General features: G+C 48.4%; 1 pseudogene; it reads left to right on the top strand.

Annotated features, from left to right (window-relative positions):
- LOC119532550 lies at nt 1-667 on the top strand (annotated as a pseudogene).
- The last annotated feature ends 9,788 nt before the right edge of the window (nt 668-10,455 follow it).

Raw genomic sequence — 10,455 nt, 5'->3', positions numbered from 1 at the left:
ATGAGCTTCCTTTTCTGCAGCCACACTTCTGAAACATTCAGCCAAGGAAGAATACCCCTGCAGGGTCTCACCTGTGTGAACTCTTACAGCATGCAGAAGCCGCTCTAGGAAGTGGGAATCCGAGAGGGAGTGGACCTCGGTGAACGGGTCGCCCTTAACATGCTGGGTTTCTCCAGCCGGGCCAGCACTTTATATGGACCCGTGACAGAACTCTGCACCGAAGCCAGCTGCCCAGTCGTGTCTGCAGGTCCACAGTGTGAGCACACTGGGCAGGTGGCACTGATATCAAAAAGCCGATCAAATGTCCTGCTCCAGAAGACACTGATGATCTGATGACTTGGGCTCAGGATCAGCTTGATGAGGAAACTCTTTTTCCTTCTAAGATTGGTGTCCCATTTCCCAAAAACTTTAGACCTGTGCTAAAGACGATGGTGCAGCACCTTTGTGCCCATATTTGACACCAGCACTCTGATTCAGTGAAGAGCTGCGAGAGGGGCTCTTCATCACGTCCTTTAAGCACTTTATTTTCTTTGCTCAGGAGTTTAATCTGATCGATAGGCAGCTGTTGGCACCTCTTCAGGAATTAAATGTTTCTCCTGGAACACCTTTCCCTCTTGCTTCATCTACCACTAAAGCTACCTCCTTGCTAACTGTTGTAGACCAGTAACACAAACTTTAAAAAACAGGATTAAAAGGCACACATTGTCTGTGTCTACAGATAAAATAGTCCCAAAGGTAGTGCGCCAGTTGGATGTATTATGTCTCCCAAAATGCCATGTTCTTTGACGAAATCTTGTGGGGGCAGATGTATTAGTATTGATTGGGTTGGATTCCTTTGATTGAGTGTTTCCATGGAGATGTGACTCAATCAACTCTGGGTGAAATGTTTGACTGAATTATTTCCATGGAGATATGTACCCCACCCGGTCCATTCATGGTGGGTCTTGATTTAATCACTGGAGTCCTATAAAAGAGCTGAGACAGAAAGAGCTCACTGCAGCAGCTGAGGGTGACATTTTGGAGATGGCCATTGATAGCAGACTTTTGCTAGCCCAGCATTGGCTCCAGAGAAGCTGAGAGAGATGAAGCCCAGAGTTTGCCCTGGGATATGTTAAGACAGGACCCCCAGGTGCTTAGAGAGGAGCTGGAACACAACCCAGCATCAACAGACGCCAGCCACGTTGCCTTTCCAGCTAACAGAAGTTTTCTGGACACCATCAGCCATCCTTCAGTGACGGCACCCTATTGTTGATGCCTTAGCTTGGACACTTTTATGACCTTAGGACTGTAGCTGTGTAACCAAATAAACCCCCTGTGATGGTTGGGTTCATGTGTCAACTTGGCTAGGTGGCCTAGCTGTCTGGTCAAGCGGGCACTGGCCTGATGATTCCTGTGAGGCTATTTGAGGCTGGTTGGTTTGTCGGATCATCAGTCAATTGACTGCAGCTGACTGATGATTCATCAAGGGGCGTGCTTCCACAGTGAGAGAATGCAATTGGCTGGATTTGGTCCAGGTGATCAGTTGGAGGCTTATAAGCCGGACAGTTAGAGAACCTTCACTTCTTCTTCAGCTGCTCAGTGAAGCTTTTCCTGGGGAGCTCGTCGAAGTTGCCAGTTCGTTTCCTGAGGAGTTCGTCAAAGTTGTCGGTTCGTTTCCTGAGTTCTTCAAAGTTGCCGGTTCGTTTCCTGAGGAGTTCGTCAAAGTTGTCGGTTCGTTTCCCGAGGAGTTCGTCGGACGTCTTCCTTGGAGTTGACAGCTTGTTGACGGCTCTGCAGAATTTGGACTCGTGCGCTCCCGCAGTTGCGTGAGTCACTTTTACAATTTGATAATAAGAGACATCTCTCATTGATTCTGTTTCCAAGGAGAACCCTAACTAATACAGCATTAGCAAACTGGAACAGGTAGGTTGCCCTCAGATTTTCAGAGTGAGCACCCCAGGGCTCGGCCGACTCTGAGCTCCTGTGTTGACCACACGTTGACTATCCTGGAGCTCTCTCAGCTGTAACAGGTGATGACTGACCTGCAGGCTGTTAGTGGACCTATCACTTTTTTGCTGAAGAAAATGATTGAGTCTGTTTCAGAACACAGTATAATGGGTATTAAGAATTTTCACCTACAATTTATTAACAAGTTCCCAGAACAAATTTCTAACCACACAGTTAGATCACTTTTACTCCACTCATATATTATAAATAGAAAAGGCATTTTTAAGTTTCCCTAACGTTTAGAACATTTATGTCACTTTGGATAACCTTATAGTTTCAAGTTTGTATGCTAGTATTTTTATAGGTAAGAATATATGTATGTGTATATTTTCATAAAACCCAGATTGCAGTTTAAATCATCATATAGCATATGGGAGCAATCAAAGTTATATCTAAATTGATGTTTATTTTTTAATCTTTATTTGGGATTTATTAACATAATGCTATCTAAAGTATTAGGAACCTATGTGTGTATCAGAAAGAATTTTTTAAAGGCTTCTAAGGATGACCCTGTAGATTTTTATTTTTAAATGTTTCATTCAAATTAATTTTAACATGTGTAGTTTTGGTTTAAGAAAGAGAGAACTTCCATAAAATTGTGACAGACTTAGTTCTCCATTTTAATTCATGTTGATTTTCAGAGGCCTTAAAAATCTAGATAGAGGAATGAAAGAAAGTTCTCACAGTACATGAGTTATTTTGTTCTGAGTTTCCTTCTTAAAAAAAAAAAAACAATTTTTATATGTTTTTATCGTGACTTGAGACTTAGTCAAGAGTAATGTAGAAATGCACAAACTTTATCCCAATAAGGGTAACTTAAGGAAAACCACAATAAAAACCATGAAGGTGTACACGCTTTATACAACACAGCTAAAGGCTGGGTGTGTTCTGTCTATTCTCTAATATTTGTGCATTTAAAGGAGACAAAATGGGAGGAATAAGTAAAAAAAAAAAAAAATCTTACTACATTCTGTTAATATTAAAAGAATGGATTGAGTCCCCAAACAAACAAGCAAAAAGACAGCAGGGAAGAGGTCCTGGAGGAAGGGACAGTGAACCTGAATGGGTGACATAGGAGCAGTGAGCTGCAAAGAGGGGAGCAAAGAGGGGAGAAAGTTCCAGGCCTAGGGGAGAGCACACGCTCACGTTCCGAGGTGGAGAGGGCTTGCTGGGAGGTGGGATGACCCGAGCGGGGGACGGGGCAGGGGCAGGGGCCAGGCTGGGGAGCATGTCTGGGCCGAGCCCTCCACACCCTGGCAGCTCTGCTGAGGATGTGGGCTTTCAATAGCATCAGGTGACCTGGCCCCAGGCGACCCTGGTAAGTCCTTTTTTGTCTCTCTGAGTCTCGATGTCCCCGGCTGTCCAAAAGACACCTATTTCTAGCCTGCAAACGAAGCACAGATCCTAGGGGGTGTGGTGTCGGCACCTGCCACAGAGAGGAAGTGAGGGGCCGCTGTGCAAACCTGGAGGCGACAGGAGCCGCAGAGAGGAAGGTGAGTTAGCCAAGCACGGTTCATTTCTCTGAGTCTCAGGATCCTCACCTGGAATTCAGGGACCACGCACGACACCTGCCATGCAGGTTGTGCTGAGAACGAATGATAAGACAGAAGCAGTGGCTGTCACAGCCCCAGCGCTGCCTAAAGTACACACGGCCCAGTGTGTGGGGCGGTCACCCAGCAAGGCCCCCCTCTGTCGAGGCTCCGTCCTGACCCCCGCAGGTGAGGCAGCGACTGTGGATGCGGGATCTGGACAGCACCAGCTTCCCAGCCTCCTGCTGGTCCCCAGGAGCCTGAGAAGACACTAGTCCTTATGGGGTCCCCACCGAGGCAATGGCTATAATTAAAGCACACTCCACAACCACCTGGGTTAGTCTCTAAGAAGGTGTCTCCAGGAGGGAACGTCTGCTGGAGCTGGACCAGGAGACCCTCACTCTGACCCACAGGGTCTGGCTTTGTCCGTGCGGATCTCTCCGGATGCTGGCAGCCTCTGGGCACAGACCCGGTGCCTTCCCTCGGTTCTCCGAGCACATCTGAATCGGGCCAGGACATTCACGGAAGCGTCAGCTAACCACCAAGGGAGAGCAACAGGAAATACACGCAGGCACCCGAGCACGTGATTCTGGTCCAGCTGTCGCAGCGCAGAGCCCTGGGCCCATGATAATTAGCTGCCCCCCAATGCCCCCCACTGACCTTGCAAGATAATTTCAAATAGTGGTAAGGACTGTGGGAAAATAAACCAAAAGCAATCATGTGATGGTGGGCAGGGCAGAGGGCAGGACTGACATTACCCAGCGTGGTCAGGGCAAGGCTCTCAGAAAAGTTGGCTTTATTTGAAAACTGTTTATTTTGAAATACTTTCAAACTTACCAAAATAATACAAACCACATACAGAGAATCCAACAAGCCCCCATCTCACCTTCCAGGAACCCAGACCCACCAATTTCAACATTTTGCCTCATTTGCCAAATCATTCTCTCTGTGTGTGTGTGTGTGTGTGTGTGTGTGTGTGTGTGTGTGTGTCTGTCTGTCTGTCTGTCTGTCTATTTATCCATCCATTTTTTTGAACACTTGAGTTTCAAGCCCTAAGCCAGGATGAGGACTTGCTCTCCAAATTCACAGAGCTTTCGGATTGTGTCACCCACCTGCCTCTGTGGGGTATATCTGCTGTTTCGGTCTACCTACCATCCATTCCCTCTTTGTATCAGTCAGCTTTTACTGGGTTGTGCTGTAGTAACAAATGATCCCCAGATTTCAGTGACACAATAGCAAACATTTATCTTTCATTCACAGTTCACATAGGCTTCAGGTTAGCTGCAGCTCTGTCCCATGTGTCTTCATTTTCAGATCAAGGCTGAGGAACCAGACTCCATTTGGGACAGCTCCTTCTAGAAACAAAAGGAAAAGAGGAAGAGAACTGGCAGAAACATGTAATGGCTCTTCCAGCCCAGCTGAGCCAATGAGATTCATTTGAACCAAAGGGGAAGAGAAACATTTATTCCCATCTGAGCCAACGTCAACCTGGAGCTTCTGGCTGCTGTCTTGGCACCTCAAAGGGACCGGCCTGCATGAGCACGGAGCCTCTCCAGGGACAGCAAGCAAAGACCAGGCCCTGACAACATGATGTGGACCCCTGTAGCCAGCTGTCTGAAGACAGCAACCATTGGTCTGTTTGGTTATAAGAACCAATACAGTCCCCTTCTGTCCAGAGTCACACCTGTCATCAGTGACAAAGTTGGAACTGGAGCCCACATTTGCCCAAATCTAAATGGTGTTGATGGTGTATCTCCTAGTACTTCCACAGCTCCTTGTGCTCCAACTCAAGGCTGTCTTAGAGGTTGGACTGGGAGTACGGTGTCACTCCTCTAAGGTTGGCCTACTTGTGTCCAGGGGTGGTAAGATGGCCGGCCGAGCCCAGGTCTGAAATCCATGGCCAGTGACCATGCTGCCTGTGGGGTCAAGTTAACTGAGCCAAGTTCTTGACTAGAACGGGACTGCTCTTACTCTGATATCAGCCCAGCCCAGCGGGCAAACAAAGACCACATAAACCTCAAAAACAGGCACCCAAGCCCATATTCAAGCAAGTCAACCAGCTCTAAAATCAGCCCCACGCCATACCAACCTTCCGTCCCTCTTCCCATAGGCCTTGTGGTCTGAAGCGACCCCCTGGCCAAATTCCCAAAGACCCCAGGCTGCTGTGCCCGATTGCCTCAAGCCCTCTGCCTTCCTCTAACTCCCTATTCAGCATCCAACCCTTCCAGCCAGAGATTATTAAATATAACCCCCATTTGCAGGAAATATGCAAAAACTGTTTATCTTTGGAAACTAAAATATATGAAACTGAGTCATCAGGCAAATTATATGCATCAGTAAGTGATAAATGTTCAGGGCCAGCAATCCTGAAATAGCATATGAAAGCCCTTTTTGCCACTCTTCTTTCTGCCAACAGAGCACTTTTGAGCAAAGTTCACTGCTGGCAGCACAATGCCAAGTCCTACGGAGCCTTTCACATTAGTCCTGCCAGTTCTGCAAGGTGCTCGGGGGCCCTGGTGCAGGGACACCCCATGGACCTCTGTCCAGCCCACTCTCTCTCCACCCTGGAGCAAGACCGTTAGGACATCTTTCATCCAGATGCAGCCCAAGGGCCATACGGTTTGGCAGCCTGGGACTGGGGGCCTAGCAAGTGTTCTTCTCTGACATCATCTCAGTACACTGGTCCAGATTTGCTGGTCACCCAGCACCATCAAGTATGGCTGCTCTCTAGCCTTCGCCAGAAGATGGGGCAGGGCACAGCTCGGCAGCCGAAGGACATTTCCCACAGTACTTCCATAACTGAGCGACCCCAGGGTGGACAATAGTGCCTGTCAGTATCCCCTATGGTACCAAGTCCTTGCTAGCTCTTTCATGTCCCTTCCCCCCATCCCCCTGATATGGACGTGGACATCCACCACTTTCTTCCCCTCACTATAGCACTCCTGACCATGGGGTGGGTCCTCCACATAAAGCATGGAGGCCCCTGGGCTGGGCTAGACTGGATGTCAGGAGCCCTGAATTCTAGTACTGACTTTTTCCAACCCACCATGTGATTTGAGACCCTCTCTGGGCCTGTTTCTACACCTGTAATACTAGAGGCTCTATCCTAAGACCCCTGTGAGAAAATGGTTGATTTTTTCATTCTGTACAACTGCTCAGGATAATCCAGGTGCAAATACAGGTGCTCATTCATTCACTCAACAAACACTAATTGAGCATCTCCTGGGTGGCAGGTGCTGTGCTATTCTCAGGGGTTCTGGAGCAAAGAAGACAAGCTCGGTCTAGGGCCTGGAGCACCAACTGGGTATGGTACCCACTGAGCTATGACACCAACAAGCTGCCTTCTTCCTCCCACACTGGGCAAGAACTTGCCTTCTGGATGGAAAGGTCAGAACGTTAGTTTAGTATCATTATTAAAATCTCAGGCAGACCCAGCAAGTTATTTTGTGGATGTTGACAAACTGATTCTAAAGTTTATTTCAAAAGGCAAAAGACCCAGAAAAGCCAACACAGTACTGAAGACGAGCAAAGTTGGGGGACTGACACTGCCTGACTTCAAAACTTACTTTAAAGCTACAGCGATTAAGAGAGGGTGGTACTGGTGAAATAACGGACACATAAATCAATGGAACAAAACAGAGAGCCCAAAAATAGAGTCCACCGATCTTTGACAAGGGAGTAGAAACAACTCAATGGAGAAAGGATAGTCTTTTCAACAAATAGGGCTGGAACAACTGGACACACAACTGCCTAAAGGTAAAAGGCAAAACTATAAAATGTCTAGAAGATGACACGGGAGAAAATGTAGAGGACCTTGGGTTTGGCAATGACTTTTTAGATACCAACCCAAAAGCACAATCCATGAAAGAAAGAATTTGGTAAGTTGGAAATTAAAATTAAATTTTAATTAAATTAAAATTAAAAACTTCTGCTCTGCAACAGACACTGTTAAGAAAATGAAAAGACAAGCTGCAGACTAGGAGAAAATATTTTCAAAACACATATCTGATAAAGAACTAATATCCAAAATATACAAAGAACTTAAAACTCAACAATAAGAAAACAACCAACCCAATTAAAAGATCGGCAAAAGATCTGTACCTCACCAAAAAAGATATACAAATAAGCATATAAAGAGATGCTCAACATCATATGTCATTATAGAATTACAAATTAAAACAACAATGAGATACTACTACACACCTATTAGAATGGTTGAAGTCCAAAAGGCTGGCAACACCAGATGCTGGCAAGGATACAGACAAACAGGAACTTGCATTCATTGCTGGAGGGGATGCAAGATGGTCCAGCCACTGTGGAAGATATTTCTTATAAATATAAACATAGGCTCACCATATGACCCAGCAACTGCACTCATAGGTATTTGCCCAAAGGAGTTGAAAACTTATGTACAATCAAAAACCTGCACATGAATATTTATAACAGCTTTATTCATAATTGACCAAAGTTGGAAGCAACCACAAATGTCCTTCATATGTGACTGGACAAAACACACTGTGGCATATCCGTTCAATGGAATAGTATTCAGCGATAAAAAAGAAACGAGCTATCTAGCCATGAAAAGACATGGGAAACTTAAATGCATACTGCTAAGTGCAAGAAGACAATCTGAAAAGACCAACTGGATGATTCCAACACTCTGGAGAAGGCAAAACAATAAACAATAAAAAGACCCGTGGTTGCCGGGGGTTTGGGAGGAGGGATGACTGGGGCACACAGGGCATTTCTAGGACAGTGAAACTAATCTTACGACACTGCAATGGTGGATACACGACATGACACATTTGGCAAAACACAAAGAGTGAACCCTAACGAAAACTGTGGACCTTAGTTACTGATAGTGTGTCAGCGTTGGTTTGTCAATTTTTAAAAATGCACCATTTTAATGCAAGATATTAATACTAGGGGAACAGCATTGTGGAGGAGGGAGATATGAGAACTCTGTACTTTCTCCATGATTTTTCTGTAAATGTAATAAAAAAATCTCAAGCAGAAGAATTCTAGTTCAGCTGCCTCCACTTCCTTCTCTGTGCCTCAGTTTCCTCACATCTATGGCACTCACCCCACCCCACCCCCAGGAAAGACACCTACACTGGCTGGGCGAAAGAGTCTGCCCCCCAGGATTTGGAAACTGAAGCACGGTGGTGCCAAGACTTGGGGGGCACTAGAGTTGAGTCAAGTAAGAGCAGGGCCCCCAGGAGACGGCCTCTGCCTCCTGCTGCCTGTGTCCTCCCTGAGCTATGCCATGATGCACCCCTGTTTCCTGCCAGAGTCGGGGTCCGTTTCTGTTGCTTGCAGCCAAAGGAATCTGAATGAACCAGGGGCCTTGGCCCTTGACTTGCCAAGGCTGCACAGGGAGTGAACGGTGGCCCGAGAACCCAGGCTTCCTGGCACCACCCTGCTCTCTCCTGTTATGGACAATCAGGTGGACTCCATGTCTTCCCTGGGCCCCCTCGGCGCTCACCACAGCATCCCAGCCGCAGGCACCCGGATGCTGCTGGGAGAAGGAGAAGGCCCCGTTGTGATGCAGAACCGAGTCACGAGATGAGGCCGAGATCTGCAGGGAAACAAACTCACCCTCCTCCCCTTTGCTCGCCATAAGTGTCTCCCAGAGCCCCTGGGTGGGGGGCTTTCAGACGCCTGGGAAAGGCTCTCCACCGCCAGCGCACCTGGACAATTTCCTGGGGACAAGGAAAGTTGCAACATCCCCCAAGATAAAGAATCTGTAGCAAAGCAGGGGGGGGGAATGTTTTCTGGTGTGTTTACTGCTCCCTTAGCTGCAAGGAGTGATCCCGCTTTCGGTAGTACATAAACTCTTGGCAAAGTTGGGTTTTCCATGGTTTGCTGAACTCCTGGACACAGATGTCCCATTTGTGTTTCATTAGTACATCCGCCGCTCTGCGGCTTTCGACCTCTGCACCAGGCAATAATTACCTGGCTCGGGCCCATCCCCTCGCCAGCTGGCCGGGGACTTGCTCTCCGGGGCTGTGTCTGCCGCCAGCCCTTCCCCGGCAACCGGACCGTTCCGCCACCAGAGGGTCTCCGCTGTGCCTGGGCTAGAGCCGAGGAGGGGGGACTCCAGACTCCTCCAGGGGGAGAAGAGGCTTCCAGAACCCAGCTATGGGATGGAGGGAGGGGGCAGCCTGGAGGAGGATGGGAGGGCGAGAAGGGGGAAGAGAAAGGCGAGGAGGGAGAGGAAGAGGCAGAGGAGGAAGGAAGGAGGAAGAAGGGGGAAAGGAGGAGGGGAGATATGGAAGGGGAAGAGGGAGAGGAGGAGAAGGAAGAGGAGAAGGGGGTGGTGCTGGAGATGGGGGGACGCCAGTCTCCGGGCCTGGGGCAAACCTCATGGCAGAGCCCCAGCTTGGCTCCCAGCTTCACGGCCGCCTGGCTCCAACCTCCCTGTCACCCCAGAGGCGGAGGACACAGAGTGGAGCCTCTGATGGGTCGGGGGCCAGGTGTCAAGAGCAGTCTTGGCAACGTGCAGGCTTTGGCTCCTCTCACCCCAGAGCTGCCGGAGCTGGACAGGGCGTCAGGACACCCCCCTCCAGTGCCCCCACCCCCCCCTCCACAGGCTCTGCTCTAAGGGCTCAGGTCCAGGCCCCGAGGCAGGAGCACTGCAGTCATCCCGGGCCGGCTTCTGAAATTCTAACACAAATCCATCAAAGGGGATGGGCAGGGAAGCTGCTGAAGCTTAGCCCTGGGGATCCCTCACTTGCGCAGGCCCCTTCCAAGGCCCTGAATCCAATTTGGAATGCACAGTTTTGTGAGAAGATCCCCCCCCCAAAATTGTATAAGCTTCAGGCCCCCAAAATCCTGGATCTGCCCCGGGCATAACTTTTCCTCTACACCTTTTCATCTACACTGAGGTTTGAAACAAGCACATTCAAATTAAGAGTGTGGCCAAGTCTTCAATCAGAAA

This window comes from Choloepus didactylus, chromosome 4 (genome assembly GCF_015220235.1).
Source record: "Choloepus didactylus isolate mChoDid1 chromosome 4, mChoDid1.pri, whole genome shotgun sequence".
Taxonomy (NCBI): Eukaryota; Metazoa; Chordata; class Mammalia; order Pilosa; family Megalonychidae; genus Choloepus; species Choloepus didactylus.
This window is presented reverse-complemented; position numbering and strand designations above follow the sequence as displayed.